The sequence below is a fragment of the Cimex lectularius genome, unplaced genomic scaffold, assembly GCF_000648675.2.
Source record: "Cimex lectularius strain Harlan isolate CLEC.00 unplaced genomic scaffold, Clec_2.1 scaffold211, whole genome shotgun sequence".
In the NCBI taxonomy this organism is placed as follows: Eukaryota; Metazoa; Arthropoda; class Insecta; order Hemiptera; family Cimicidae; genus Cimex; species Cimex lectularius.
The window spans coordinates 2,195-13,803 of NW_019392909.1; the positions used below are offsets into that span (position 1 = coordinate 2,195).

At 31.5% G+C, this 11,609-nt stretch overlaps 2 non-coding genes across 2 annotated transcripts; one reads left to right on the plus strand and one right to left on the minus strand.

The window, feature by feature from the left end:
* Nucleotides 1-1,788: 1,788 nt before the first annotated feature.
* On the minus strand, nucleotides 1,789-1,862 carry Trnan-guu. Its single transcript has one exon. It is a non-coding gene; the product is annotated as a tRNA-Asn (tRNA).
* Nucleotides 1,863-4,081: 2,219 nt separating this feature from the next.
* On the plus strand, nucleotides 4,082-4,155 carry Trnan-guu. Its single transcript has one exon. It is a non-coding gene; the product is annotated as a tRNA-Asn (tRNA).
* The last annotated feature ends 7,454 nt before the right edge of the window (nucleotides 4,156-11,609 follow it).

Sequence of the window (11,609 nt, forward strand, 5' to 3'; positions counted from 1 at the left end):
TTGTTTTTCTATAATAAAAAGACATTGTTTATGTTACAGCTCTTGCTATCCGAGACGAGTGTTTATACTCATGAAAAGCAGGCTGTAATGGAAGGAAAATAAATTACTTTTATAATTATCTTATTTCATGTGTCAGATTGTAATATTATAATTTGTAATTTGGTCATCTCCGTTAATTTTGTAATTGTCACAATCACACAAATGATATGAAAAGACCAAAATACAAAAGATTATAGATATTCCGAAACAAAGGTTACAATGATAGTAAATCATTGATGAATTAGGTTAAAATAGTTGCACGTTGTTTCCTTTTTTCATGATTCAACTGGTAATCAACAGCGTTACGATTAATTTTTTTCCGCTTATTAGGCATGACATACAAAGTGGCATGTTAAAAAATATTTAAAAACCCAATTAAAAACAACATAATATTAAATTTGTATGCAAATACAACGAGGGATTGAAGTCGTCTCTTACATAATACATGGAGCGTGGAAATTGTAAGAATTAGGTTTCATTCTGAAACAAAAAGGACAGTGACATCCATTGACGAAACAATTGGCTGCAAGCAGTTTAATATCTTGGAAATAATAACACGCTACAAAACTATATGGAAAGTGACTCGGGCAAAAAAAAAATTAATAATATAAATATAGNCATTCATAGAATTATATTAAAATTGGATTTAAATTCGGACATATAAGTTATAAAAGGACACCAATGACGAAACACGACATCATCAGAGGTAGACCAGAATGATCCCAGACGATGCGATCGCGGACCTCAACATGATGTTTCAAAGTTCACTTAAACGTAACCCTCGTTGAACCTCCGTATATTAATTGAACACTTTCATTAATTACAATGCATTATATTCAAATTTCTACTTTCTGTAAAAAAAAAACCCGGGGGCATTTTCCATAGGAGGATGTGTTTAGGAATTTATTTACTTGAATTTAGAAAATTCTCCAGTTTGTTTAGACCCAAAGAAGAATTTTGAAGCCTCATGGTTCCGCATATAACAATGTAGTTATAAACTTTTCCTAGATTTGTCGTAAGAAAAATAAATAAATACACCCGTACCTTCCCCTTTGACATGATGCATCGTTTTTGTTCTTCAATTGAATTAGGACCCGATTTTGGGTCCTAATTCAATTGAAGAACAAAAACGATGCATCATGTCAAAGGGGAAGGTACGGGTGTATTTATTTATTTTTCTTACGACAAATCTAGGAAAAGTTTATAACTACATTGTTATATGCGGAACCATGAGGCTTCAAAATTCTTCTTTGGGTCTAAACAAACTGGAGAATTTTCTAAATTCAAGTAAATAAATTCCTAAACACATCCTCCTATGGAAAATGCCCCCGGGTTTTTTTTACAGAAAGTAGAAATTTGAATATAATGCATTGTAATTAATGAAAGTGTTCAATTAATATACGGAGGTTCAACGAGGGTTACGTTTAAGTGAACTTTGAAACATCATGTTGAGGTCCGCGATCGCATCGTCTGGGATCATTCTGGTCTACCTCTGATGATGTCGTGTTTCGTCATTGGTGTCCTTTTATAACTTATATGTCCGAATTTAAATCCAATTTTAATATAAATTTCGGCCTTTCGTTTCGGGTATACGTATTAGAAGAAACGTTAAAAAGACTAAAGACCGGTTTCCCGTGCATTACGTACGTGCCCTTTGATGAAATTAACACAAAATTGCAATTAGCATGAAAAAAAAATTAACGTAACACCGCAGACTAACATCGTCGAAATGCATGGTTCAAAAATATTCGCCCCCGGGGGGACTCGAACCACCAACCTTTCGGTTAACAGCCGAACGCGCTAGCCGATTGCGCCACGGAGGCGACGACGGGAGGTAAAGAGAGAGTAATAAAGAAGAGAAAAGCGAAGGGGTGGGGAGTGACAGGGGAGGTGGATAGAGGAAGTGAGTTAGAGTGTGAGAGGGAGAAGAGTGAGAAAAAGAGAGAGTGTGTGTTAGAGAAAAAGAGAGTGAGCGAGAGAGAGGAGTAAGGCTTAGCCGACTTTACTACATAATCTACTTTATAACATAACGGCAATGTCTTTTAAATCAATTTCCACTTCGAACAATCAACTCAAATATTATTGATAATAAATGTTTAATTAATAATCAATCATAAAAATGTACACTATTAACAATAATTTAATGCTAATTCGTGGATTGAATGCGGTGATAAATTTTAATATGTTAAACGTCGAAAGGAGCTTTCGATTAAATTAATTAAAATTAAATTAATTTAAAACCACGAATGTTCAGCTTAAACAGATTGCAATATTCGTTGCAACCATAAATGATGTTCATTCATAAGTGGAAATCAAGTTCAAACCGATCATTCAAAATTCACATTAATTATTAAATATATTATTGGTTTAATATAAAGACAGGAAAATACGTAAAATTGTAAAATATGAAACTATAATTTCCTATTATGATATGTCCTTTCTTTGTTTTAAAGAATTTCGCAGCAAAACTCATTTCGTCCAATTAAGTAGAAAATAAAATTGTACGATTCAATATACACAAAACCAGAGTTGGGCAAATTCCAATCGATTAACGATTAACAATTAATTATTAATGGTCAACTGATTAACGATTAATGTTTTTAGTTTAACTTGCATGATATGTTAATCATGAATCAAGATTAATTGATTAATAAGATTAATCGTTAATCGAACTTAAATAATCTTTAATGTGTTAATCTAGATTAACGATTGATTAAATAATTGTTCAAATTATTATTAATTATTATTGTTATTACAGTATCAGATCATCTGGTGCTATGTTCTGAAAGTAATAAATCTTTGTATAATAATTTGTAGCTTTAATTTTACTTGATGTTTTCGATTTCTGACTTTTTCAGTATCGAATTATAGTGAGATTCGAACCCACGACTTTCGGCTAAATAACATAATTAATGTGTAGTGTTTAGTGACCGTTACTTGATAATTATTTGGAGGTCGTGAGATGCGGTCTGGGGTGATGTAGGTTTGAAAAACATTTTCTTTATCGTACCAACGTTTCGATCTTTATTGAGATCATCTTCAGGGCTTCGGAGCAGACAAGAATGACACATCTACTCTATACTTACGTTGGAACGATAAAGAAAATGTTTTTCAAAAACCTACCTCACATCAGACCTCATCTCACGACCTCCAAATAAGTATAATTAATTTATAATTATTCGCTTGGTTGCTTTAATTTGCACTGGTAGCGGTTGAATGTCACTTTCAAAAATCAGCTAATTATTTAATCTGATTAATGATTACATACTAATTTAATCAATTCCAGGCTTGATTAACAATTAACCTCGATAATCACGAACTAGATAAACGATTAATATTTAATAATTAATCCAGTTTAACTATTTTTGATCGTTTATAGTTTCATGATTAATTAATCGTTCATCATGATTAAAATTTCACTCGATTACGCGCAAATCAACACAAAATTAAGCGACGTTTGAAACAAAAAAGTGGTAGATCATAGTAAAAAAATAGAGTTTAAATTCTGATAATTTTCCGTATTTTACTATTTTTATATGAAACCAATACTATATTTAATAATTAATATGTATTTTGAATGATCGGTATGAACTTGATTTGCACTTGTGAGTTAACATCAGTTATGGATGAAATCTCTATTGCAATCTGCTTATGCTGTACATTCGTGGTTTAAATTATTAAAGCTCCTTTCGACGTTTAACATATTATATTACCACATTAAATCCTTTTATTAGCGTTAAATTATTGTTAAAAGCGTACATTTTTATACTTGAGTATTAATTAAACTTTTAATGTTTAGTATCCCTTGGGATGATGGTTCGACGTGGAAATTAATTTGAAAGACATTGTCCATTATTTTAGAGTAAAGTCCGCTAAGCCTTTCTCTCTTTCTCTCAGTCACTCTCTCTCCCACACACTCTCCGTCACTCACTCTTCTCCTTCTCACACTATAACTCACTTCCTTTATTCACCTCTCCTATCGCTCCCCACCCCTTCGCTTTTCTCTTCTTTATTACTTTATTTTTTACCTCTCCCGGTCGTCGCCTCCGTGGCGCAATCGGCTAGCGCGTTCGGCTGTTAACCGAAAGGTTGGTGGTTCGAGCCCACCCGGGGGCGAATATTTTTGAACCATGCTTTTTTCGACGGTGTTAGTCTGCAGTGTTACGTTAATTTTTACCGTTAATTGTAATTGTGTGTTAATTTCATAAAAGGGCGAGTAAATAAACAAAAAAGAAATGAGTGACAAATAAGGTTTTAAAAATGGCCTTCGACGTCTAAAATAATATCAAATTCGATTAAGGCTTTCTTCACAAACGGCTCGATTTTTTTTTTTAATCAAAAGCGACATTTTAACAATTTAGAATGTGAATACTTCTTTATTATTTTCATACAAAATTTCGTTGTAACTGAGAATATATCAATATAATTTATCTACCATTGGATTTTTTAAAAGATTTCTATTGTTAAAGTAGTAAATTAGTGATTATCGACTGTAAGTCCGAGTGTGCTTTGTATAAGCTTACAGAAGATTAGTTTAAATTATGATAATTTACTCGTGCTACATTGCATACAACCATCATAAAACACGTTTATATGTATTTGGGGTATTTGCAATGTTCGTTTCCAAATAGGTTGCTCGTGTTATGTCCCGTATATCCATAGTAAATACATAATAGTAAACTGAGATTTCAGACAATTCGTGCTAAAACAAGCCATTCGCATAGTTGATTCTGTATGTTTCCAATGATAATTTCGAAACAAATCAAAAGCAATAATTAACAAAGGTTTAATTATTGTTATATCCAAATGGTTGGCTAGATGGCTCTTAGATTTGTTGTTTACAACGATATAAATTTCAAGCATTGAACGCTCATCATCAGCTTGAAAGAGTTATAAAGACATCAATTCTTAAGATTGAACCCGCCGATCCACCGCCTACGCGACGTTCTAATGAGAAACTGGTTTAGAACCCCTAAATATTATCTTAATAAATACTGTAAGAAAATAATGTTAAATTAGTGATAAATTTGTGTGTTAAATATTGTTTAGGTACATGTTTATAGAAGGTGGTATATTATAATATTATATTATTTATTATCTCCATGTATATTTTTACATTTTTATTTCATATTTCTCAAACATGGAAAACATTCATATTCATATTTCATCTTATCTTTTACATTTTATTTCAATCTAGGTCCCTCTCTTGGTTGAACTCTGTAACACTTCTATTTAAACATAAACTGAAAATTGAGCTTTTTTTCATAGAGATGGTCCTTAAATTCAGAAAATTTGTTTGATTTAGGCAAGTGTACTTTAATTTTCGTTGTAATTTTTCTGCCACTTTGTTTAATATCGCAATCGTTCAATTAAGTTTGTAAACCCCGCTTTTTGACACAGTTGTCATCTTTGTCTTTAGGTTTTGAAATGTTTCTAAGTGAACACGTACTTCTAAAAGCTATTTTAAAACCTTCTTGTTTAAGAATTTTACTGATCTTATAGGTTTGTTTTCATTATGAATTTTGACCTACCGTATAACATTGGGAGTTTCGGGTTAGCTGGCTAAGTTTTCTGACCGCTTATTGGTCATTTGGGAAAAGAAAGTCAGTACTTTTTATAGCTGTTTTAACTCTAGTTTATATTTTTAAGGTTGGGTCTTTTTTTATTTCTTTACAATCTTTTTTGGTTAGGAATTCATTGATTTTAGAAACGTAAAACATTAGGGGTTTCGGGCCAATTGGTATAAGTTTTTAACCGCAAAGTCAGTATTTTTTATGGCTGTTTGAAGTCTTTTTTCTTTCTTACAATCGTTAAAAACATTGGATGTGTCGACTTCATTTGTTTAAGTTTTTAATCGCATATAAGTCATTTGAGGATAGAAAGTCAGTATTTTTTATAGCTGTTTGAAGTCTTTTTTCTTTCTTACAATCGTTATCGTTTGTGGGAATTCTTCAACTTTAGAAACGTATTTTTGGTGTTAAATGATAATGTACTATTTCCTTTTTCGGGTTTTACAATAATTTTTAACTTTTATCAATAGACCTGATTGTGCATTGGGATATTCCAATTTTTGACTTTATGTTAAATAAGTTTGGTTTTATTAAATCAGCACATTTATGTTTTACATATGTATTTATTTTACTATAATCCACCGACGAACCAAGGGACAAATTTTAAACCTTTGTTTAATAAATTGTTTTCTTCTTTATTTACCACCATGTTTGTTAATTGCATAATCGTTGGGTAAATTTTAATTGGAGTGTTCGGTCTTTATGAATATTTTTAAGTGAATCGTACTATAAATTTTTAATTTTTTATCCATGTTATTTCGTTTTTTTATCAATCATAACTTTAAATTTTGACCGCGTATCAGGATTTAATTATTAATTATTATATTAATGTATTAAAAATCGAATTTATCACCATGTACTGGAAACAATAATGAGCCAAGCCTGATGTGAACAAGATATTGGGAAAACTTTTTGTATCTCTTGATCTTTGAATATATAATTTTAATTTGAATAATTAATTCATTATTTAATATGGTTTTATGGCATTTACGTTGTAAGGAAGTTGAAAAGTTCTTTTTACTTAATTTACCAGGAACGAATTTTGGGATTAGATATATTTTCAATAATTGGAAATTGAATTGATTTATTAATTTTAGTTTCGAGCTCAAATGTCTTAATTTATAATGAAGTTTTAAAAGTTCACGTTTACTGACTGATTTTAAATAAGTGGAGGCAGCGTTGTTATTTGTTTTATAATCCATTAAATACATTGACTAGGATATTAATAGAAATGATAAATGTGAAGTGAGTAAGTAGATTAATTTTTTGTATTGTTTCTATTAAGAATAGTAGAATATTGGAAAAATGACATTTTGGATTAAAGAAAGATAACTAATATTTGCAAATGACTTCGAAGAAATGTTTCTCTTATCTTTTATAATTGTAACATAAAAATGAAGATGATCGTAGGTCAAGTTGAAATTTAAAAAACCTCTTATAGACGTTGAATAATAACATGTTATACAATAATACTTCAAAAACTCTTTAATAAAAAGGGGCCGCTTTTTTAAGAATATATTTTTCTCCGAAACGGGGAATCCATTTTTTCATTACACAAAGGTGACGATTACTCAACAAATATTAATAAATTTTGTTTAACTTTGAATATAAAATTCTATTTTGAATAATTTATTCATCATTTAATATGGTTTTATGGCATTACGTCGTAAGGGAGTTGAACAGTACTTATTTAATTTCCACGAACGAATTTTGGGGGTTGGGGGTTAGATTTATTTTCAATCATCGGAAATTGACTTGATTTATTGATTGTCGAGCTTAAAAGTCTTAATTTATAACGATGTCTTAATTTATAAACACCAATTGAATCACATGTTAAGTTAATATTTGCGAGATTATTTTGTTACTAGGTTGTAAATTATTAATAACTCTTACAAGAATATTTGTCTAAAGGTCATTAGTTATTGATTTATTTTAAAACATTATTCTAATAAATATAATCTTGAAATTCAAATTACCTTTATTTACTCGATCCAGACTGTCGGGTGCTGGAAGTTTTGCAATAATTTTGAAACTTAGCATTGCCTAATTTTAGCCGAGAAACTCGTGACAGACCGACAGCGAGATTACTCGGATGGGAGACGATCAGATAAACTGCTGACAGCGATTGTATTAGTGATGAATGTATTTTAAAAAAATCTACTAAGCCAAAGTTTTTAATGGTTGATTTTTGCTTTGAATTTTATCAATTTATATTTGTAAGTTGTAAAAATTCATGTTAAAAATACATATTCATTTTGTTTATGGTTTAGGTTTTGTTTGTGTTTGTGTATATGTTTTGTTAAAGTTTTTATGTTGGGTCCTCGTTGGCTGACATTTTCGCAGTTTCGTTTTCGTTTGATGTTATACAACGTTTTTATCAATATAAGTGACGTGCGCATTGATAAGTTAAAAACAGTCTGTTGGATTTGTAGATTTTCATGTTTCCGAGTCCATTATTCTTCCTTTCTCTACGTTAACATCTAGATTGATGAATAGCGGGTGTTTTATTGCGCAGTTGGACCGTCGATGAAAGTGTTCCCCGTTTCAGTATTTAGATTTATTCTCGGGCTGTCCGATTTTTATGTTCAGAATAACGCAGGAGTTATACTGTATATGGCTAGATTTAATTCATGTTTATATAAAATTTATTTATCCATGCAAAATTGTATAGAAATTTAAACAATTCAATATTAACGAAATGAAAACTCTTCGTTGCACTAAGTCAACTTATGGTTTCATGACGTGATAATAAAATCTTATTTCTATGAGTTTGTAAAGCAAAAAATGAAATATATAATAATGAATATATATATCAGCGGGTTCACTTTTGCAATTCATGTCGACAGACGTGGTTGTAGAAGTCCTTCAACCTGATGATGATTGAACACCACACTCACTCCTTCATTTATCATTTCTATTAAATAGTTTATTGCATAGAGCGGTAATCGAAAGAAAAATGAAAACCTGCATTATATATATATACGGATTGCTGGTTTTTTTTTTAATGGCGCTCAATTTGAACGTGTGAAACGCGGAAATTATAACACAAATAAATATTGCAATAGTAAATAATTAATATTATTAAATTACTATAAAAATAATAACAATTAAAACAAATAATTAATTTAATTATTTGGACGTTTAATATTATTTAATTTCACTAATTTCGTGGTCCGCTTGACCAACTTTGTCGCCGAGAATCCAATCCGATTACACGGCATTTGAAAAATGGCAAAAAGGAGGGAAAATTCAAAAGGTGGGGTTGAGATGGGAAGTTGGTGTCCGAGTGGATCGAAGTCACGATAGCTCAAGTGGTAGAGCAGCGGCCCGAAGGTCGTGGGTTCCAATCCCGCTCGTGCCATTGACTTTTTTATCTCAACTAAAAACCTTAATTAATTGTAATTATTTATTTACATATTTAAAATGGGAGGTAGATCAAAATCTATTATATTATTAATGCATTTATCACCATGTTCAATTTTACATTTTTTAATTTCAAATTTCTCAAACCAATCTAGTTCTCTCCCATTGTTGAAATTATGTAACAACGTTGAATTTAAATTTGAATTGAAATTATGTTTTGTTTCTTTTAGATGGTCCTTAAATTCCGAAAATTTGCTCGATTTAGGCAAGTGTTCTTTTACTCTTGTTTTTATTTCTCTACCGCTTTGTCCTATATATTTAATATCACAATCATTACAATTGAGTTAGTAAATCCCGCTTTTTGCCAAGTTGTCTACCTTGTCTTTAGGTTTTGAGAGGATGTTTTTAAGTGAACCCGTACTTCTAAAAGCTATTCTAAAACCGTCTCCTGAAGAGAAGTGCTTCAATCTGATGATGAGCTAAAGGGCTCGAAATCCGTATTGTTGAAAAACAACTTACTGTGAGTAGGAACTATCTTTTTAAAAAGGAATAAACTACTTATGACGGATTATTATTCTTTTGTCAATGTCAACAATTTTTAATCCTCTTTACGAGTTTAAACTCTCTTAGAAAGGTGCTGAAATAGCCAGAAACATTATAAATTCTAGGGCGATGCAGTGTGAGGGAGAGCGTCGTTGAGAAGGTTTGAAAAATTTCAAGAGGAAGACTTTAGCCTTGAAAACAAAACAGGTCGTGGAAGGATTTCTTCCCTAGATGATGATGTTCTGCGAGCTTTGGTCGCAGAAAATCCCAGAAGTGTTTGAGAACTTGCACAGACATTTTCAGTTAGCAAATTTACAGTTGTTGACCACTTTCCGGAGTTAAAATGTTGCGGGAATGTTCTCCAAACCCTCTCTCGGCTGTCAGAAGACCTCAAACGAAATTTTGACTTATACGAAGACAATATTTTAGTGCAATCTTGGTTAGACCAATTGGTGTGATTTCTTGGGAAACTTTCAAGTGAAACAGAACCGAACTGTTCTGTGCCTTGCCAGAAGTTCTGGGGGGTCTTCTCGCACGTAATCCAGCTTCTGAAAATCTTCGCCTTACAGTGCGAAAACTGACATTCACATTTCTAAATTGTCCAAGTCGTTGCTTGATCTGAACAGCGGTAGAAGTCATTGTGGAGTACATTCGTAACAATAAAACGATCATCTCTTTGAGGATGGCAACCTGATCCAAGCTTTCTTGAGTAAAATCTCTTTATAGCGATGGATGGACAGTTTGTTCTGGGAATGTTAAGTACACTACATACGTTTGACTTCTTCAAGTTTCCAACAGTGCTATAATTCTAGCCGAACCTGTATCACTTTAAACCATCTCTCAAACAAATTTGAAACTTAAAAATGGTACGATAAAAAAAAATCAAACTACCGTAACTTTAGAAAGAACCTTTACGGAAAAACCAGCAAAGAAGAGATTTAGTCAAAGAATTATTTACTAAATCCAATTATAATCCCAAGTGGCAGATTTTATCTGTGGTTTGTTTACCTCTAATCCTTTAACACGGACCAAATATTGTCGTAAGAAATCAATCATAATAGACTATGGAAGATAGTCTAAGATATAATTAAAAGTGTTAAGGGTGGCCAATTTTTTCTCAGTGTGTGTTGGGCTATTATGGTACTCTTCTTTTCTAATGGAACCCATCATCGTTCCTACAGTCATGCATACCCATACATCCATCATCATTCTCGCAGATTATCGTCAATCTTTCATACTAATATAGACATACATTCCCAATATTGTACCAATGGCCACTCCTCTTTCGTACACACCAATAACGAAAACATAGGTAACAGGCCGTCGAGGTATTTAAATACTTTGAATACGTCGAGAGGCTTGTTTTCATTCGAACTCATTCACCCAACGTTCTTGCTAATAAATACAAACAAGCGTAATTATAAGATATGAAATATGTGGAGATGGAGATTAAATTAGGCTAAGCACAATTCTCAGATATTCACTTAGGTTTTCCCTATAATCATTGCCATGCATTAAGACTTTTTCTATCTGAGAGTAGACCACACCGTTCTCTAAGGAATTTTAAAGCACCGCTGACAAAACCTCGATGCAAATATTTCATTACCAGAGAGTGAAACATTTTCAACCATTTTCATTTTCCATTGTTTATACGGAAATCTGGAAATTATTTAATATTTCTAAATTAAACAAAATGTTTATGGTAAAAATTAAAACACTAAATTTCAAAAAAACAATTAATTCAAGCCGATTGTTAACGTAATTTAAAAATCATGTAAAACATCGATAAATAACGAACCAGAAATTGGGAAAACATTTAATTAAGTCAGTGGCCTAAGACCATAAAACATCCAATTCTGCCAACCCCTCCTCATTTCTTTGCTCCAATAACGAACGGGTAAATAAATAAAGGGTAGAATCAGGCAAAACACACTTCCTGTGAGAAAATAGAGCTGAAATTACGTTCCCAAGCGCCTGGGGACAAACTGAAACTTGTGATTTTGCATCAACAATCTCAAAATTTTACAAAAATAAACAATCAAAATTATGCGAAAATTCATTAAGCAAGCAGTCAATTTTGTATTTTTAATTTTC